The sequence below is a fragment of the Mauremys mutica genome, chromosome 5 (genome assembly GCF_020497125.1).
Source record: "Mauremys mutica isolate MM-2020 ecotype Southern chromosome 5, ASM2049712v1, whole genome shotgun sequence".
NCBI classification, from domain to species: Eukaryota; Metazoa; Chordata; order Testudines; family Geoemydidae; genus Mauremys; species Mauremys mutica.
This window is the reverse complement of record NC_059076.1, coordinates 84,381,262-84,403,045: the sequence shown is the minus strand read 5'-3', so window position 1 is coordinate 84,403,045 and position 21,784 is coordinate 84,381,262. Positions and strand designations below refer to the sequence as shown.

The 21,784-nt window shown below is 42.1% G+C and overlaps 1 long non-coding RNA gene across 1 annotated transcript; it reads right to left on the bottom strand.

Annotated features, from left to right (window-relative positions):
• Positions 1-4,080: 4,080 nt before the first annotated feature.
• Positions 4,081-11,079, bottom strand: LOC123370985. Its single transcript, XR_006579679.1, has 3 exons — positions 11,013-11,079; positions 10,692-10,923; positions 4,081-4,262 (listed from the first exon to the last, which is right to left on the bottom strand). It is a non-coding gene; the product is annotated as an uncharacterized LOC123370985 (long non-coding RNA).
• Positions 11,080-21,784: the final 10,705 nt, after the last annotated feature.

Below are 21,784 nucleotides of genomic sequence, written 5' to 3'. Positions count from 1 at the left end.
AGAGGATTTACTTAAAGATCATTTGATATGTTCCACATTTTTGGAGCATATTCTGCCCTGAAATCTCTGTAACAACTGCATGAATTCTTCATGAATCTGTAGAGTGTGGGGTAAATTTTGAGATTAGTAAAGGGAATTTTTACCTCCCACACACCCTTTGAAAATGTTCCTCATAGCGAATAAAAACAAAATAATGATCAAACCACTGCTTTCAAGCTACTTCACTAGTATGTGAATCATGCTTTTCATATCCTATTCCCTCTGGTGATTTTAATAAGAAAATATTCAAAATTCAACTTTATGAATCCCAGAAGTAAATGAATAAACTTCCCCTATAATTAAGATTAGATTAAAAACATGATGATATATCTCAACTATTTGTCCTGAGTAAAATGCATTGGTAGTTATAGTTGAAGTTCTAGTACAGAAGCAGTGTAATAATTGCGACTGGAGTCCCAGGGGCACCACACTGAGATTGCTCAATCAGGGCAAACCCCAAAGATTGGGGCAGACAGTCCCCAAAACCGGTGGTTTATTCTAATAATTAGATTCACCAAGCCAGCAACAAAACAGCTTCTACAATACCTTACTGGCTACCTGGAAGCCAAAACCACAGCACCCTTAAAGTAATCCATCCCTGGACTCCCACTCAGACAGTCAAGTCAAATATGATGAGGATTACTGAAAATCTTGTTCATAGTATAAAAAGTTCTTCCAATCCCAAAGGATCATTCACGTTGCCTACCAGGTCAATTAATATTTCAGATCTTATCCAAATACATGTTTACAGCCAATTCTTATTAACTAAACTAAGATTTATTAAAAGAAGAAAGAGTGTATTGGTTAAGATATCTATATACAGACTTGAATACATTTCTTAGGTCAGTTTGATGGGAGAGATGGTGAGTTTCAAAGTTGGAAAGCGTTCTTTCAGAATTAGTTCCATAGATTATAGTCCAATGTCCAATATCAGGGTGATCCAGACTGGAGCTGGAGACCTTAGTCTTCTGACTCAAACTTCCCCTGACAAAGCTTAAGCAGATCTAAGATAACAGGATCAGGGCCTAATAGTTCTTTTTATAATTCTCTGACAGCAGGGATGCCCAGAGGATTCAGGGGGCCTGGGGTCTTCGGCGGGGGGCCCCCACTGCCGCCAAAGACCCGCCACGGAAGGACGCCCTGCCACCGAAGACCCAGCATGGAAGGACCCCCCACCGCGGGTCTTTGGGGCACGTAGGCGGTGGCTCCTGGAGCGGAAGGACCCCCCGCCACCGAATTGCCACTGAAGACCTGGAGCGGAAGAAGCTCCGGGGGCCCGGGCCTTGCGAGAGTTTTCCGGGGACCCTGGAGCAAGTGAAGGACCCCGCTCCAGGGGCCCTGAAAAATTCTTGTGGGGGCCCCTGTGGGATCTGGGGTCAATTGCCCCACTTGCCCCCCCCCCCCCCCCCCGGGCGGCCCTGTCTGGCAGCCTCTTGACAGCAGGTATTCCTTGGGTGAAGTATTGTAGCTTTGAAGTAGAGTTTTCTATGTATTCACAGGAAATTAGTTGCATTAATCAGCATAAGGTAATTATCCATTAAACAGTTCATAGACAGTTTACTACAAACTTCAAAGAGAAATATAGACAATGATATTGTTACACCCGAGCTTCATCAAAAGTTAATATTCCCTTTTGATCTCTGAATCAATAGAACGGGTTGGTAACCTTTGGCACATGATCCATCAAAGTAATCCGCTGACAGGCCATGAAACATTTTGTTTACGCTGACCATCCTCAAGCACAGCCCCCTGCAGCTCCCAGTGGCCACGGTTTCCTGTTCCCGGCTAATGGGAGCTGCAGGAAGCGGTGGCCAGCATGTCCCTGCGGCCCATGGCTTCCCACAACTCCCACTGGCCGGGAACGGTGAACCGCAGCCTCTGGGAGCTGCAGGGGGTCATACCTATGGATGGTCAATGTAAACAAAATGTCTCACGGCCTACCAACAGATTACCCTGATGGGCCATGTGCCAAAGGTTGCCAACGCCTGCAATAGAACAGTGACAGACAGGAACTGTCTGATTACATTGTTAACTTCTAACAAGATATAGATAAACACAGACAAATACAATAATTAACTTCTAATTCTCTAACAATGCAACTCTACATTTCAAAGCTCTAGTTTATCTAACATGGAATGGCCCTAATTACCATTTACATACTTTTAAATATGTCTCGAAAGGCTGGATTTGGGTCATGTAACCTGCTAGTTGCTTAACCCTTTCTGGCTCAGTTTCACAATAATAAAATATGTATTTCACAGCAGCCTCTAAGGCCATGTCTACTCTACAGAGTTAAGTAGACTTAAGTTGCATTGATGGTCATAAACCACTGTAATTACATTGCTTGTGCATGTTCACGCAATGCTCCTTGTGTCAGTGGAGCACATCCACAGTTGGTGCTTGATCACTGACAGAGAGAGCAGTGCACTGTTGGTACCGATCCCACTCTGCAAATCACCATATTCTCCGACTAAGAGTTCTAGAAATGGATCGTAGTGCATGATGGGGGTGGGATCACCCCACCATGATGCAGTTTTCTGCATCCCATAATTTCAAGGACTTCCGACTGTGTTTTGTGCCATTTTTCAACTCCCCCAGTAAATGTTGCACCCACCATCTCTGCCTGAAAGCATGGATCCTGCACTGCTCGCCGGTCTTGTGATGAGAGCTCTGAACCCAATGTGGCTGTTTCTGCAGTATTTTATGAGTTGCGAATCTGAACAGGAATCTATAGTGCCTGCCCTGCTGTATGCCATGAGAAGAAGCAATTCGAGATTGACGTTGGCATTCATGGAGCAGCTGCACACAGTGGCCTGTCACTACTGGACTCAGGGAAACAAGCACTGAGAGGTGGGATCGGATTGTGCTGCAGGTATGGGATGATGAGCAGTAGCTGCAGAACTTTTGTATGTGCAAAGACACCTTCCTTGAACTTTGTGCAGAGCTGTCCCATGCCCTGCCGAGCAAGAACACCAAAATGAGAGCTGCTAGACACTAAAAATCATGGTCTTAATCAAGGTGGTGGTGGCGGCGGTGACTGCTGCTGCTTTCTTTTTCTTTGTTGTTGTTATATTTTATTTTATTATTATATAATAAAATTCTGTAACCCACTAAAGCCCACTTATTGTCTTATGACTACAGGAATATTAACAGGCCACTTTACCTTGAATTGCCTCTTAGTTTAGCACATAGCACATATTCTATCTGCTTGACCTTGTATTTAGCTGTGACGTTCTTGTATCTTTCCCAGACCTGAAGAGCTCTGTGTAGCCCCAAATCTTGTCTCTCTCACCAACAGAAGTTGGTCCAATAGAAGATATCACCTCATCCCTCTTGACTCTCTAAAATGCACGCTATTAGCCCAACAGTGTGCTAGCCACAAGGAAGAGGTGTGGTATAGGTGGTGGCGGTGTTTGTTTCTTGCGGTTGTTCAGGGCCTACATTTCATTCTGAAGGTGGTGGTCATTATTTTCTGAACTTTTTTTCCAGTTTTCGTGCTTTTTCTGGTGGTTCTGGCCAGAGAAACAAACAAACCAAGACCCATATAAAATAGTGTCTGTTACTTAGATTCATTATTAAGTGTTAAAAGTTTACTATGCCAGCATTCTGGTGGAGTTTTTCTTTTCACGGTTGGCTTATTCAGTAAAAATCATAGTGACGTGAACAGCTATGTTTTCATTCTGGCAAACCTGTAACTATTGTGGTTTGGTTTTACAAGGACACAGTGTGGGCATGTAGGTATATAAAGTTTTCTAGACTTTCCAGATTACCTCTGCTTGTTTGTGGTAGCTATATTAAAATAACTTCCTTTTCCTCTTCAAATAATTCCTGCCCAATTTCTACAGCTATGAGAGGAATAAAAAAAAAACAAGCCCCGTCTCTCAATATACATCCATGTAAATGCAGGGGCATGCAAAATCTCAATCCTCAATGTTGCGAAAATGTGGATAATATCATGCAACAAAACTCCTTTAACATGAACTTTTTATTTTTCTTCGAGTGCTGCCCCGGTGGGTGCTCTACTCCAGGTGGTGATGCGTCCCAGCGCCATTGATCAGAGATCTTCAGTAGCAGTGCCTGGTCGGGACGCACGCGCTCAGCTGTTGTCTCGTGGTCTCGTTAGTCTGCCTGAGCACACACGTCCCACAACCCCCTCAGTTCCTTCTCAACCGTCCTCATCTGAAGATGGGACTTGGGGCAGTGCTGATCCTCTTCCTTGGTCTCTGAAGGAAACAAGTACAAAGACATAGAAATAGTTAGTAACATCCCAGTTATTTCCCTTCCTTTAGAATAGTTACTTAGTTTAAAAACAAAAGACAAACAAAAACTTCTTTTCCTTAGGTTTGTTTGCCGTTGAGAAACTCTCCCTGGTATTCCTAGTGCAATAATGACAGGGTCTTCAGGGTTCAAGAAATGTGCTTCCTGTTAAGATTCTATGCCAAGGTCCAATGGACACTCATGTTGTTGTGTGAAGTGCCTCAGCGAGACACATGTCCCTGCCAAGTGTGTCCACTGTACAAGCCTCAAAACCAGAGCTCGTTGTGACAGGGACCTGGGGCTGAAAATGCTCCTGATGGAGAAATCCCTACAGCCACCTATGGAGGCAGGCAATGGCAAACCCTCTCCCTCACGCTCCCCGGCCAGGTCGGAACCAGTTGGGAGCACAGTTTCACTCTCTCAGGCAAAGAGGCAGGAAGCCCAACTGTCTCTGTGTAGAGACTTTCAAAGAGTAAAGGGTCTCCTGCGACAGCGCCGAAGGCAGGCACCTCTGACTGTCCCAGCACCTCAGCCACAGCTCCCGTGGAGTGCAGAGGCAGGGACCTGACTTCCCATACCAGGGCAGTCTCCTTGGCACCAGTCCCCTTGGCTCCGAAAATAGACTCAGTGCCGACAAGAAAGTTGGCACTGAGGCTGCCTGTCACTCCAGCAGCCGCAGCAGGCCTAAACAGAAGTCCATGCACACTTCTGAGCACAGATCATGCTCAGCAGGATCACATCCCAGGGAGCAGCAGTAGCAATTCTTAAGTCAGGACGACCTCTCAGTGACCCCTCAGCCTGACTCTCTGCTCCTTGACACACAGTGCTCACTCTTTGACCAGCCACTCACCCCACATGATCTGGCTACCTTTACTGACAGCAAGCCTGATATGAGCAGCAGGCGGAGTTCTCCCCACCTACCACCTCCTCCTCCTCCACCAGAACCTTTTGCACTTCAGGTCACGGCTCACAACCACCAGCCTCAGTTTCCTACTTTGTCCCCCTGTGGGTGGCACCTAACTTCTCTTATCCCATGCCTTGGCCTCAGTGGTACCCTTGGTCAGCTCCTGCTGCCACTCGCCCTCATGCTGCTTCTACCAGCACAAGCTCCTTCTGCGCCTCTATCTCCAGCTCTGTCTACTTCTAGAGCACCTGAATACCCACCCCACCGGGGAGGTGGGCTATGGACCATACCCTGATTCACCGACTCCTAACTCTCCGCCTCCACAGAAGGTGGACAACTTTAAACAATTCCAAGAACTCTTCAAGAGAGTGCACTCAGCCAGGATATCCCTTTAGAGGAGGTCTAGGAGACACAACACAGACTCCTCAAAGTTCTGCAACCCTCTGCTCCCTCAAAGATTGTGCTACCCATAAATGAAGCACTCCTAAAACCAACTGACACCCTCTGGCAGACCCCAGCCTCTATCCTACCAACTTGCAAAAAGGCTGAACCTAAATATTGTGTTCCTGCTAAGGACGTAGACTTCTTATTCTCCCATCCACAACCAAATTCTCTTGTAGTGGATGCAGCGACACACAGGACGAAACAGCCACACTACTGGCCCACCCCGCAAGACAAGGACCTCAAATGCCTTGACTACTTAGGCAGAAAGGTTTATACCTCCTCCACTATAGTTCAGAATTGCAAACTATTCCGCCCTACTTCTAAGCTACGACTTCAACAATTACAATAACCTCTTTGGGATATGAGAGGTAAAAATCAGAGGACAGGAGAGCAGACTTTAAGTCCATCCTTGTCAAGGTCCAGTTGGTCTCCAGAACGGTCCTACAAGCATCTCTAGACATGGCAGACACAGCAGCCCGCACTACCGCAACTGTGGTGTTTATGCGCAAATCTTCCTGGCTGTCTGCATCTGGTATCCGCAGAGACCTGCAGACCAAAGTGGAGGACTTCCCCTTTGATAAAGATGGTGGCCAGATCAATGAGCAAATAACTGCTCCCTGCTGCCTGGGGAGCCTGTATACCAGCCCCCACTGCCAGAAGAGCATTTGAATTTGGGTAAGCAGGTCTTACCCTTACCTAGCAACACATTCTCACACTCCAGTGTGGGGAGTGGCTATCTAATATCTTTCTCTTCTGCCTCTGAAGAGCGTAGAAAGGGTTGGAGAGGGATGATGTCTACCAGGCACTATAAACCCCAAAAAAATGGTTATTAGCCTTTGTGGGTATGAGTAGGACCTGTTTGGGTGGTAGGAGTGGTGGATTGGACCAGAGGCAGGGCCTAAGGGGAAGGAAATATGCAAGAATTGTGTTCTCCACTATTTCCTTCCCCAAAACCTATAAGTAGGAAGGAGCCGCTTATGGTTTTGGATTGGTATTCTTTACAAAATTGCAGAGAGCAGCCTGGATCCAACTCACCAGTCCAAACCAGCAGCATGTTCCCAAACCTGTGGGGGGGATGCTTTATATTCTATTTCAATTTGGACCCAGCTACAGTAAATGCTCTATCTCCTCATCTCCCCTCCAAAAATAGCAAACAATTTTAAAAAATAGAGAAGTGCATCTTTGAGAACGTGTGTCAATTTTCCATTAGCCTAAATCTAACCAGTAGAAGCATTTCAAAAATAAATGCTTAAATTTGCGAAACATAAAGCTCTGGCTGGCCACATGACCAGTTTTAACACTGTTAAATTCCTTCACAATGGTTTTCTAACATGAAGTCACAGCACTTGCAGACACAAAGTAAAATCCTGGCTCCACTGAAGTTCATGGCAAAACTCTCAGTGACTTTGGAGAGCCAAGATATCACACTGTAGAACATAGTTTTCAAAGCATATGCCAATCCTATGAGAACTAAGAGGAAAGCAAGGGGGTTGTGGGCTAAGAGGGAGATTTTCAAATGTGCTTATGGAACTTTGGATCATCAGTTCCAACAAGATCAATGGGACTGGTGCTCTTAAATCCCTTACCTGTTTTTCCGAATCCCACCCTTAATCTCTACTGTACTGTAATAGGTCACCTACTACCTGGGGACTATGCTGACTTTACTAACATGGTTTCTGCAGGAGCTGGTTAACTGTGTCAATAAAAACACTTTCAGAGCCAGGTAGCTCTTCGCTAGAGCAGACATCTCTTAAGTTTTTATTTTTGGCTCGAGGACATGAAAAAATTGGCAAATGTATTTATTTTTAATGTATGGTAGTGATGATCTTCCTTTTATGTATTTGGGAGGTAAGGGTGCCACAGACTTGCATTCATCAGCCTGGGTTTGATGGCTCAATAAGTAACTCAATAGGAGACAATAGTTATCCCAAACTTGATTTAAGCTGTAATCAGATTTGCGGGTCTTGCTGCATACTTTAGTCATATTAAATATAAATCCATTTTAACTAGCTGAGTTATACAGTTGGAGCATGGCATTAAACTGGAAATCATTGACCTACATTACCAGAGGCAGTATGGGGTAGTAGAGAGATCATGGATTTGAGAACCAGGAGCTCTAGCATCTACTACTGTCTGCCACTGATTTGCACAATGGCCTTGGGCAAATTACTTAAACTCTGTCTCTCCATTTCCCCATCAATAAAATGGAGACCAATACTTAATTACCTTCCTCACAGGAGCATTCTGAGGATTTAATTAATGTTCATTGTGCTTTGAAGAAGTCACATGCCTATACAAGTGCTAACAACTTGTTGCAAACTTAGCCTACCCAGCATCCTATGTAGTCACCCTAAATAAAACTGACCTGATTTTTAAAGAGGCTAAGCACACACAAGCCCCATTCACATCAATGGGAGCTGCAGAAGCATAGGAAACTCCAGTTCAGGCATCTTAAATATAAAGTTGGGTGTCTAAAGTTAGATACCCACATCTGGAAAAAGGAAACACATGTACAGACACATACTAGCAAATAAAACATTGTTTGCTTTTATTCATGTCCAACTGAAGCCTTCAGAGATCTAAACAACACCAGAAAAATTCACAGCCAGGTTTCTATCTAGTTTATCTGGAATGGTTAAAATGTGTGCAATTCTTATAGCTGTCAACAGCAACCTTACTAATATAAAAAGTAGCATAGACATCTTGTCCCTTTAACACTGATTGTCATCTCCTCCCCAATTGTTCTCCTGCCAGGTAATTTAAACAACCATATGCTTATCCACTGATTTTGGCGCCAATGAAATTAAGCTGTTCAAATAGTACATTAATATCAACTATTCTGCCTCTCCTGTTTTGTGATCCCCTATGAAGAGGACCAGATGGAATCAATTCCTCTTTGCTCAGACACATTCAGCGGAATTTAAATAATCGGTTGCTAATTTAGTATTTTGAAGGGTAAAATTGCAGGCCTGCCCCATGATGAAAATGCATGCTGTGCTACTGTCATGTTCTAAAATAAGCAGAAAACCATCAGAGATTCTTCCAGGGAAGAGTAATAGAGCTAGAGAGAGGAGTTTAATTATGCATTGGACCGTCATAGCATTTGAATTAAGAGTAGATATTTTATAGAACAAATGACTTGAATGCTGCCATGTTAGAGCTGTAGAAGATAGCCTGTTATGAATGCTACAATATGTTCATGTTGTTTTCAACAAGTTTATGTATGCAATGATTGAGCTCTCCACTTAAAACAAATGCTTTGGGCTTGGTCACAAATGCTTTTTGAATCTCAGTTGAACAGAAATAAGAACAGAAGGCACAGTGCTTCCATTAATGGGTATTGTGTGGCAAACTGTGCTGTGATAACTTTTTGCAAAAACATGAATCAAAGTTCACAGTGCACTCTGTGAAGTTTAAACTGCTCTATACATTATACCCAGGCAAGAAAGGGAACAAAACCAACAAGCAATGTGTATCATAACTACTAGTTTATTTAAGAGAATTATATTGCTCCTTGGACATTTTGCTATCTTAAAGGTTCACTAATCAAAATTGTGTACATTATCCAGAAGGAACATATATTTGACACTTTCTAGCAAAGGTGTTCTTAGAAACATGGAGCTGTTATCATGTTGCTTTTGCATCCTGCAACATCAGACGTGCAAACATATTTAACAGTCCCTTTGTTTATGTTGATTCTCATACTCCTCTCTACAAAGCAAATAGGACTAGAAGACTAGTACTCTGGATACCAGTTTGTTTGCCACATGGCTATTCACCATTTTTAGAAGGACCTCTTCCCAAGAGTAGTAATCTAAAGAATTTAAAGGAATGAAAATGGGAAGTGGCTAGTAGTGTTCCTGGATATGCTATTCTGCAGACATAGCAGAATAGCTCAGGCAGTACTTGTGAAATGCTGTCTTTTGATATTGTTTGGAGCACAGTGCTGTGTGTATGTAAGTAACAGGTAATCTGCATGCTGTCAGCTCAGAAACATTTACATTTTTCCAAATCCTTTTAACATTTTATTGTGGATATGTTCAATGTGTAGCATAAAGCCTGCTATAAGCTCTAGTATTGCTGCCATAATTAACTTGGGTGCTTACTTGGAAAACTTACAAGTTTCAGTTCTAGTAAAATGAAATGCACTTGCACCGTATTACATGGGGAGGAAGATCCCAGTAAAGGAAACTATAAAATCAACACATTTAAAATGGAAAAAAAATGAATTAGTGAAATATGTTATTAAACAAATAGTTGACCTCTGGATTTCACCATTCAGTGTCACAGAAAATCATTTGAGGCCAATTGTTTAATAGAGGGGGGGTGTGTGTACACACACGATATATATACATATGCATAAAAGTAACACTTACGGCTATGCCTTCTATGGTAGGTTGAAAACTTATAGGGGTATTCATTTTCATGCAAAGCCTACAGCAATTGCTGGTAGTTCTCATGAAGGAAAGGATATCCTACTTGTCAATTCAGGATACCAGGCTAGATGGACCAATGGACTTCACAGGTATGTTACACAAATCTAATACAACATCAGTTAATATATATTTAGTGATAAGTATCCAACTGCAGTAATACAGCATGATCATTGTCTTTAAAAAGTGAGTTCTACTGGCAAGCAATGCGTTCCAGCTGCTGGGATGATGTTTTTAAAATATTATTTTTCTACTCTTTTGGTTTACAAATGTTTTCTTATAGTAGTCTTTCATGTTAGATTCACACATCATAAGGCCAAAAGGGACCATTGTGATTATTTAGTCTGACCTCCATGTGCTGTTTTGTGTTCAGTGTTGAAAACTTTGATTATAAGTGCTTAGAGTAAAGGTTAGGCCACGCTAAAATCCTTCCTGTGAATATCTTGATGGGAATTCATAACTGGGTTTGAATTTTGTGACTCAAATCTCACTACTTTTAAAAGCAGAATATCACTTGCTACTAAAGGTCATCTGATAAACCTTTAACCATTGACCTTTATCTAAATTTCTGTCCAAGATGAAGAAATTACCTTACCTGGTACATTACAACTTACCTTTAAAACAGTCACCTGATGTAATGTGTTCCTCTGTAAGGGCAGTTTGACTTCAAGCCAAGGCCTGTATGTCCTTTAGTCATGGATTTTTTTTTTAGTGGCTGCATGCTCCAGAGATGGGATGTGTAGATAGGGAATCGGCTGCCTCATGCAGCCGGCAGAAGGTGACACTGACCTTTCCTACAAATTGCTAGTGACTTTCTGTACTCTTCCATCTCCTTCTTTCCTCCTCCTGCAGGGGAACAGATACTCAGTAAAGACCAAAAATCGTATTTTACACCCTGTCCATAATCTTATGCAAGTGGCACAGTATAAACTTACAAGGTAGCTTTTTTCATGAAGCCCTGGCAGGAAACATTATGGAGAGGAATTTTTAAAAACGCATCCTCAGTGAAACAAATGTCAGCTAAAATGTTCTTTGGACTTGAACAGTTATTTATTGACATAACATTTAAAGACTATATTAAGCACAATTAATTAAGAAAAATACAATGCACTTTCTGTCTGAAGATCTGTTACTGATTTATAGACATTAATTGATTTAGTTGCACAATTCCCCTGAGTGATAGGTTGATAAATATCGCTAACTCCATTTTACAAACGGGGAAAAATTAGGTTCATATAAACTGTAACTTTGCCATAGAGTTGCTTTGTCACCTTAAGCAAGACAGGGAAAAAAATCCAAGTCCTTTGTGCTAGTCACAAAAAGTACTGTTTTTCAAGAGCTCCTATGTTGCTTAGGAACTTATGACCCATTTTCAAATGTGACATAGGAACACGTGGGTGTGAAAAGCTGGACCCACAACTAATGACCTCAAGAGACTTGGCTATACGATGTGTACTAAGGATGGGTAAGAATGGTGTCCCTAGCCTCTGTTCGTCAGAGGATGGAGATGGATGGCAGGAGAGAGATCACTTGATCATTGCCTGTTAGGTTCACTCCCTCTGGGGCACCTGGCATTGGCCACTGTCGGTAGACAGATACTGGGCTAGATGGACCTTTGGTCTGACCCGGTACGGCCATTCTTATGTTCTTATGTTCTAAGTACCCCCAGAGTATACAAGATTTGAATTCATGTATTCATTCAGAAAGGAAGGTCCAGTCCTTGAGCATTAGTCTAGGTTTTGAGATATCTGGGTTCAATTTGCTGCTTCAGTGGCTTGCATTGTGCTGTCTGCTGTCTGTTGTAACCCCTCTCACTTGGGTCACTCATATCACATAACATGATCTGAGAGAAAATGTATGCTGGTCACCTTCTCTGACTATGGTTGGCCAATGCAATGGGTGGAAGAACAGCACTGACTAACACCAAATTCTTCCATGTCTTGGAACAACAATCAACAATCTGTTGTGCAATAGTCAGCTAAGGAGGAGTGGAGGGAGTTTGCGGGGGCAGGGGTGTTGAGGCCATTTAGAGCAACTGATGGACAGCTCATGAGGGGTTCTGCCATGATGGTTTGGTTCTGTGTTTCATTCCCTTTTGATCCATAGTTTTGGTGGGTAGCAGAGGCTTAATGGACCTAAAATCCTTAAGCAGTGAGGCTCCTGGATCTACAGACCCATATATTATGCAAATATCTCATCCTGGGGCCCTGACCCTCACACTGGTATATGTTGTATTTGAATCTGCCTCTGGTTCCATCCTTAAGATCTCACTTGGTTTTCCCCTGCTTTGAAGTACTTTAGTTACTATGGAAACAATGTCACTGGCTTGGGCTTCTAAATCTTGAATATATTGAGGTTTTGGTATGTGTTTTCTTCCCTCACTCATGCACATAAATATCTTCTCTATTGCTCCTATACTGTACTTTGTCTGCAGCCACCTCCAAGAAATGGTGCTGAACAGTCTAATCATTGCCATTTCATAAGCCAAATACTGGGATACTTCAGTATTTTGTTCATGTTCGTGCTGGAAACAATGTAGTGCTTTCCTTGTAGTGCTTCTCCTGATAGGAGTATGGCCTTATTCAAATCATATTTGAGGCCAAAGAAGAAAAAGTCCTAATATTTTCAATTTATGTTTATTTAAAAAAAAAGAAAAAGACACATTTGGGCCTGTTACAATTATACCAAATACAAGTGCAGAGCCCTTTTATTTAAAATGCCAATCAAATTGTTTCTGTTGTGAATGTTCCAGATTACAAACTATATGTAAGATAGAAGTACACCATAATTTTCTTAAATCTAAATGTTGCATTTAAGAAGGATTTGGCTGCAAAAATTTTTAAACATCCAATTTCACAGTGCCTGTATTGTGTCTAGCTCTCGTCAAAGACGCACAGAAATTTAGTTAAGCTAGAGGTAAGACTGATGACAGTTACTTATGGCTAAAAATAAAACGTGTTTTGTGGGGTTTTTTTTAATTCACAGTTAAATTTAAAAGAACCCCCCAATCATGCTTGCAATGGAAAGGTAAGTTTGGACCTGAAAGTCTACATAATAAATTGATCAACTGATATGGCACAGAAAGTATTTTATAGGCACCATTTTTCAACAAAAACTTTTGTGGGGTGCCACTTCAAAGAACTTAAGCTACCGAAACTGTGACGTAAATGTAGTTGTTAATATTGTTTGATTAAGAAGCTTGTGGAATGTGTTAGCATTGTTGCACTTTGTGGAACAAAAGGAGCAGTGACCTCTTCATGAAAAGAATGTTGTGGATAAGCTGATTGGTACCTTATCAACTTAGTTATTGTAGCTATGCCAGCCAGACATGTTCGCATTACTTAGACATGCTGTGTGGTGGTATTTATACTCAGACAGAAGTGTTTTAAGATTGATCTGTGACCTCATCTGACAGAGGTAGCTGCTGCCCATTCTTTAGAACTGAGAATAAAGTTTAATCCCAAGAAATTCACTATTTTAAAATGTCTCCTCCACAAAATACTTTGGAACCATGTTGAAGCTAGGTAATAAGGATCATATCATTATAAACTACTGTTTTGCCTTGTCCAGCAAACAATGTTAATGAAAATACGTTTCATTGTAGTATTCATTTGGCACCTGTACACTCACTCACCCACTTGTTCTTTAGGCTAATGATTAATGACTGCATACTTTGTAGCTGATACTGTTTTTTTAAATATTTTTGATTTTTTATTTGAACTGTTGACTAGTATTTTTGAAAAATACAGCACAGGATGCCTGAGTATAAATTATGAGCATCCAGAAAACTCTGGTGGGAAATTTTCTAATATAGCAGTTAATCAAAAATATCCTTTAGTTAACTTTCAGAGGTATTAGTCTGATAGGACTGGCCCGAGAAATCTTCTATCACTAAATTGGCCAATCTAACCAGACAAATAGCAAAGCTTCCAAGTTCTGAGCCACAATTATGATGCTGTGTCTAGGAAACTGCTCTCTATTTTGAGTTGATTGGTTATCTTGTTCTTTGTATCATGCAACTCTAAAGAAAACAAGAAAAAAAATTAAAAGGTGAGCAAATGGGGACCCTTTTCTGCGTTAATCTCTTCCTTCCATACTTCCTGTGGCAGTTTCAGTGAAACTGGAATGGTAATGAGACAGATAAATTCAAGCAACAAAGAGTCCTGTGGCACCTTAAAGACTAACAAATGTATTGGAGCATAAGCTTTCATGGGTGAATACCCACTTCGTCAGACACATGTAATGGAAATTTCTAGAGGCAGGTATAAATATGCAGGCAAGAATCAGTCTGGAGATAACGACTTTAGTTCAGTCAGGGAGGGTGAGGTCCTCTTCTAGCAGTTGAGGTGTGAACACCAAGGGAGGAGAAACTGCTTTTGTAGTTGGCTAGCCATTCACAGTCTTTGTTTAATACTGAGCTTATGGTGTCAAATTTGCAAATGAACTGAAGCTCAGCAGTTTCTCTTTGAAGTCTGGTCCTGAAGTTTTTTTGTTGTAAGATGACTACCTTTACGTCTGCTATTGTGTGGCCAGGGAGGCTGAAGTGTTCTTCCTACAGGCTTTTGTATATTGCCATTCCCAATATCTGACTTGTGTCCATTCATCCTTTTCCATAGGGACAGTCCTGTTTGGCCGATGTACATAGCAGAGGGGCATTGCTGGCACATGATGGCATATATAAAATTGGTGGACGTGCAGGTGAATGAATTGGTGATGTTGTAACTGATCTGGTTAGGTCCTGTGATGGTGTCACTGGTGTAGATATGTGGGCAGAGTTGGCATCGAGGTTTGTTGCATGGATTGGTTCCTGAGAAAGAGTTGTTATGGTGCGAGGTGTGGTTGCTGGTGAGAATATGCTTAAGGTTGGCGAGTTGTCTGTGGGCGAGGACTGGCCTGCCTCCCAAGGTCTGTGAAAGCGAGGGTTCATTGTCCAGGATGGGTTGTAGATCGCTGATGATGCGTTGGAGAAGTTTAAGCTGAGGACTGGAGTTGACGGCCAGTGGAGTTCTGTTGGTTTCTTTCTTGGGCTTGTCTTGTAGTAGGAGGCTTCTAGGTACACGTCTGGCTCTGTTGATTTGTTTCCTTATTTCCTCATGCGGGTATCGTAGTTTTGAGAATGCTTGGTGAAGATCTTGTAGGTGTTGGTCTCTGTCTGAGGGGTTGGAGCAAATGCGGTTGTACCTCAGCGCTTGGCTGTAGACGATGGATCGTGTGGTGTGTCCGGGATGGAAGCTATGCTATGAAGGTAGGCATAGCGGTTGGTAGGTTTTCAGTATAGGGTGGTGTTAACGTGACCATCACTTATTTGTACTGCGGTGTCTAGGAAGTGGACCTCCCGTGTAGATTGGTCCAGGCTGAGGTTGATGGTGGGGTGGAAGCTGTTGAAATCATGGTGGAATTCAAGTACACCTCTACCCCGATATAACGCCACCCGATATAACATGAATTCGGATATAACACAGTAAAGCAGCGCACGGAGGGGCAGGGCTGCGCACTCCGGTGGATCAAAGCAAGTTTGATATAACATGGTTTCACCTATAATGCAGTAAGATTTTTTTGGCTCCCAAGGACAGCGTTATATCAGGGTAGAGGTATAATGGATTGACAGTACAAACCTGTGTGAGGGGAAGGAACACACTAAAATGTCCAGGTACAGAAAAGAGGTCAGGGAGTCACAGAAGAGGATGGAACTCAAAAGAAGGGTGGACAGAGGAACAGGAGACAGAAGATCATGGCTAAGGAAAGAAAGACAATGACTGGTGAGCACGGAATTAAAGGGAGAGATGAAAGGACTGGGAGTGCTGGCATAGCAGGAGAGAAAAACAGGAGGGTGAGATGAATGGGAGCTCATTAAATGCACCTTTCTGTGTCTAACATAATTGAGTAATGTGTCATTAAGTTGTTATAGGTCAAATAGTTTGTGTACCTAACATATTGCTAGTGGAAAAGTTTTCTCCTACATTTCAGTTTTCTCATTTATATTATCCATGATGTACCATAATAAAAAAAAACCTATGCAAAAACCTGTTACTGAAAAATCAATACAATTTTTCATTTAAATCTTTTCCTTTTACTGTTAACGTCTCCTAGTGTATTCAAGTGATGGTAGCACAGTTGGAGAAAAGTCTCCTCTCACAGAACGCATTCCTTCATGGACAAGTGCAGAATATAAAATAAGAGTTCCAGAGTATAGACTTCTTCCTCATTGAACAGACACTCAATTTGGCCAAGATTTGAGGAGCAGAGAGCGAGAACATGTCATAGTGTGCTGAGTCTCCTGACATCTTATCTAGCACAAGGTACAAATGGGGAAATTAAGTAGGGAAGGGGCACCAGGCCTTGCAATTTTATTGTATTGTCTATTAAAGTTAGATCCTTGAATATGTATACAAATGAAATGTTTGTCGTAGGTTGGATGTAAAGAATTCAGCAAAATGAGCAAAAGCTTCTTTGGCCTGACTATCCCACTAGTCATGTGTAAAGTCACTTTGAATGCAGCTGACAGGATAATCAGGCACTTTATTTCTGGGATTTTGAGATGATCACATAAATCTCAATTTGGAAGAGCAAATAAGAATCATGAGTGAATTGTCAGGTCATTCCACCCAAGAGAAAAATCTAAAGCTTGCTTGATCTCTTCCTGAAAATGGATTTTGTAAAAAGTGTATTTTGTACAAGAAATTATTTCAGTCACTTTAGTAGACTCATGCTGCTTCCTTTTCAGACAATAATTATTGCAGATAATATCTAAGGACCAAACTTGGGTCATGATCTCCATGTATATTGCCCTCAACCCATGTACACTGCTCCTATAGATTCAATGGATGTTATAACACTGATAGAGGGTACTTGCATTCCTCTTTGTGGATGACCTATTACTTGCAGTCTAGCAAGGCTGTTATGCTCTTTCAGGGACATAAAATATGTCATTTATGAATCCTCAGTGGTATGTATGTTTAATATAGAGAAGGATCCCAAAGGTCTTTACAAACTATGCAGAAATACCTCCACCCACAACTGAATTAAAATCACTCGAATGCAATAAAAGTTTAACAGTGCACTGCAACACATCGCAACGATTTAGGACAGTAAATTAAGTGGACTATTTCATATCCAACTGAAACTGCATATGGAACTTTAAATAGACAGAATATATTTACCCAGCTTGTAATTTTTCTGGGTTAACTCACATACTTATAAAGAGGACTGCAGTTTAACATCTCAGTTGGAAGACTGCAACTCCAGAAACAATGTCCTATAGTTCCATCCAGTCATATTGGTTGAGTGTTATTTCCTGCGGCATTTTAGGGTACTCTGGAAACCTCCTATCCAAATAGTGACTTGGACCAACCCATCTTATGCCTGATGAAATCATACTATAATCAACTGGTGTTTGCAGTGTTATTGTAGCTGCGTTGGTCCCTGGATGCTTGAGAAGCAAGGTGGGTGAGGTAATACCTTTTATTGGCCAACTTCTGTTGGTGAAAGAGGCAAGCTTTCGAGCTACACAGAGCTCGTCTATCTTGTCTCTCTGTCCAGTGATTGAGGTGTACATTTTACTAGCCCAGTTTTTCTCAGGACAGGTATTCAGTTCCATGTTACTAAGGGAAGATTGGGTAGTAATGTAGCTGAGTCATTTGTATCTGACCTTTTGATGTAGGAAGTGTCCTGTCCCAAAACTGTGTGTGTTCTCCCTTGTTTTTGTCCCACAACAAGATGAAGTTGGGAACTGTGGTAGTGTTAGCCTGCCCTGCTAATCTTCATATTTCCCATGCAAACTAAGCAAATACTTGTCTGGTTTCTGCTAGAACTATCACGATTAAACTGTCCTTGTTGACTGTTTTCCTGCAGATTATGGCCCACGTGTCTCATGCTATGTTGAGAAACATGACATTTTAACCCAGGTGTGGTTTCTGTATCAACACCATACATTATACAGTAGGTCAGCATGCTCAATATCACTATTGGGTTGGGTTTAGAGATTAAAGGAATGAGAACTGCGCACACACACACAAGATGCTTATCTTTTCTAAACTGAAGTCAGGGCATAATTGATTCTGGCCTGGCCAAGTAGATGGCTGGGTTTCAGGCATCTCTGAGAGAAGTCTGAATAGCCAGTGGGCTACTCTGTCAGTGGCTTAGTAGGACATGTTTTCTTTTGTCCTTTACTATGTATATGGCATATCCTGAACCATCCATCCCCATACACAATACATATGTTACAGAGTAGACCCAAGGTTAGCGAGAGATGAAAATGTTGAATATCAGTCATGCTCCATTGATAGTCTTGTGGGCTAACTCGTACAGAATTTTAGACATAACAGGCATCTTGTGAATGAGAAGAGAAGCATCTGGATGAAGCTTCAGACAAGAGAACTGATGACTGATAGATATGGAGAAGTCTGTAGAGGACATAGTACAGATGGTATATGCCCCTTACTTTATTATGAGGGATATCTCTACTATGCCAAATCTATAATTATGAAGAGAGTAGGGAAATATTTTCACTAATTTTATTTTTCCTCTGCCCCTTCATAATTTCTCAGAGATCAAAGTGAATAACAAACATCAATCTATGTGGCTGGCCAGCAGAACTGATACATCCCTTCTACATGTAGTGGGGCAGTATTTGGGGGAGTCCACACAGTGGGTGGACAACCTCTTTGCGCTGTGGAGCCCAAATCCATCGAGAGTCCTTGCTTTTTTCTACAAGTGGTGATTCTGGGGCAGATTGAGGCTGGTTTGGTCTGTCACTGAGTGGATCCACAAGCCTTTGTCCACCCTATCACGTGCATGCAGGAGTCACAAAAGCTATTCCAGCCTTGAAATTGAAGTAGCAATCACACAATGGCCTGATCTCAGAGTTCCTTCCTCAATCTCAAGCCTCAAAGGAGCTCCCCAGTGAAAACTGCGACTACTTGGACTTTGTGTTGGTGTGATAGTATTTTGGCCAGTCAGGCAGATCCTTACTTTTATAATGCTAATTTTATGAATCTATATACATTCAGACATAATGCACATGAACAAAAGACAGCATAGCCTTTCTTTGGGGCATTGTCTATACATGATATTATTCCTGAGTAGTTATTCTAGAGTAACTCCATTTGTAGACACACTTAATCTGGAATGAGTGCCTTGTTTCTCTTTATCATAATGCAAAGTGTATTAAGCTAAACAAGAGCAAGGCACTCCTATTTCTGTAGAAGAGTGCCACATATGGAGTTATGTAGGAATGGTGGTTGTGCTTTAAATTCATGCTCCACCTTAACTGCAAGTGTAGACAAGCCCTAATTTACTGGGTTCCCCCCCCCATATTTGGGGCTACTGTCAGTCTGCATAGTGCTTCTAGCTATATGGTGGGGAATTTGTTGTTTTTCAGATGAGCGATATATTTGGATCATTTAGTAAGACCACTTAATGTTTTTCACATTATCCTGAGATAAAACGTTGTCATTGGCTTTGGTTTCAGAACCTAATCTCTCTTGAATTTGAGTTTCATAATTGACCCTGTTCACTCTGGCTCTATTTCACCAAGCCAGCTCAGTGTCATTATTCTGAATGTGATGGTGGCACAGTTATAACTAGGACATTTTCTTTCTCATGATGAATGATCCTAGTCAGACTTTAAAGTGTTGCCTATATCAATAATGGAGAGTGCCAGGCTTTTATTTTTTGAAATATTTTCTGTTTTTCTTTTTCTTTTTCTTTTTTTAAATGAAGCAGAGAGAGTGATTCCTGTGTTCAACAAATTGATTTCCTTTGTAACCATGGTATTAATCACTGAAATTCACTGCAAGCAAGAAATCTCAGCTATATTATCTTGGGAAATAGCTATAATTTTTTTGGGGGGTGGGGAGAAGGGAGACCTATGAAATGTAATGAATTTTGCTGGTCTTTCTATAATAAAAATACAATTTTTTTTCTTTGCCTTGGTTTAAGCTATACTAGGGGGCATTCTTTTCTGATTCAATCCAGCTAATTGATTTTAACTAACAAATATTAGATCCCTTCAATTGTTTTCTGCAACAAAGTCAAGAAAGCTACTAAATATTCCATCTGACATTCAGAGAGTAAAACAAAATGAATACCAAAGTGACAAGATGGTCCTTATAGAATGAAAGGGACTAAAATAACTAGGGCACACTGTTATGAAAAAGGAGTCTTAAAGCATTCACAAGTGTAGGAGGAGGAATTTTGGAGACTTCTCTAGCCATTGCATCATCCTCAGAAACTTGAAAATCTCAATATTCCAAGAAGAAAAGGAAGCAAGACAACAGATCCCACAGATGCTCATACTACTTTGCCATATTGGCAAGAGCAAAAGGTATTTTGCTTCCTAAGGAAGATCCTGGGAAAGTTCTAGAAGACATGTCACAGAAGGCCATTGGAAAGATACTCTAGTACACAAGTCCAAAGTAATCAGAAACAGACTTTTGGAGATGATTATTGCATCCTGTAGCAGGGTGGACCCTGCTCCTGCCCTGAGGGGTTTAAAAGCGGCCTGGCAGGGCTTGAGAGCTGTGGCTCTAAAAGCTGGGCTGATTGGGGAAGTGGCTGCAGGTGGGCCACACCCCAATCAGGCCACAGCTGGCCCCTATAAAAGGCTGGAGGACTGAAGCCCAGACAGTCTCTCTCTGCCTTCAGAGAGAGAAGGGCCTGGCTGCAGGGAGCTTGAGACTGAATACCTGAGTGAAGCAGGGCTGGGGAAAGGCTGAGGAGCTGGGGAGCTCCAGCCTAGAAAGCCCCAGGCTGCGGCCTAGCGAAGGGCCAATGGGTACTGGGGGTTGCAGAGGACAGCCCAGGGGTAGGCCAAGGCAGCAGGTCCAAACCCCTTTGCCTGTGACGAGGAGGCTGATACTGCAGTCTGCCCCAGAGTGTGGGGCTAGACAATGACTGGCCGTAGCCAATACTGAGGCAAGGTGGGGATAGAGGGTGGGGGTTCCCTAAGGAGGGGAGAGCCTAAGAGAATGGGGTTACTGCCAGGGGGCAGCACCCCATGTAAAAGGGCACCGGGTCCAGGGAGGGACACGGGGGCCAGAGGACAGGCGGATCACCATCCTGCAGAGGGCACTCCAGCGCTGGAATAGAGCTAATTCCCGGAGTCACCAGCAGGAGGCGCCACGGGGGTGAGTCCGAACCGTCTACACATCCTTAATGTATTGCACTGGATTGTGCAAAATATTATAGAAAATAAAAACAACAAAGAGTCTGGTGGTATCTTAAAGACTAACAGATTTATTTGGGCATAAGCTTTCATGGGTAGAAAACGCACTTTTTTTTACCCACAAAAGCTTATGCCCAAATAAATCTGTTAGTCTTTAAGGTACCACCGGACTCCTCGTTGTTTTTGTGGATACAGACTAACACGTCTATTCCGCTGATTATAGAAAATGGATCTTTTCAGATTGTAAGAGAGTTCTTGTGCTGAATTTTTCCTGGCATTCCCACAGACAGACCCTGAAAGTGTGGCCTCTTCCAAATGGTGGGATGGACCCTTGTCTCAGGAAGTAATTCTGAGTTCAGGGCAGGGGTTGCTTCCTAGTTGGGGAGAAAACTGCTTTGGTAAGTGGCAAGAGAAGAACTACCTTTGTACCATCTGCCATTGATGAACAGATATGGTTCTGTTGCTACTGAGCTCACACCTGTGTCTGTTATACATGACTCAGCCTGGCTTTGCAGACTCACCAAGAAGCAGACTTTGAGGTCA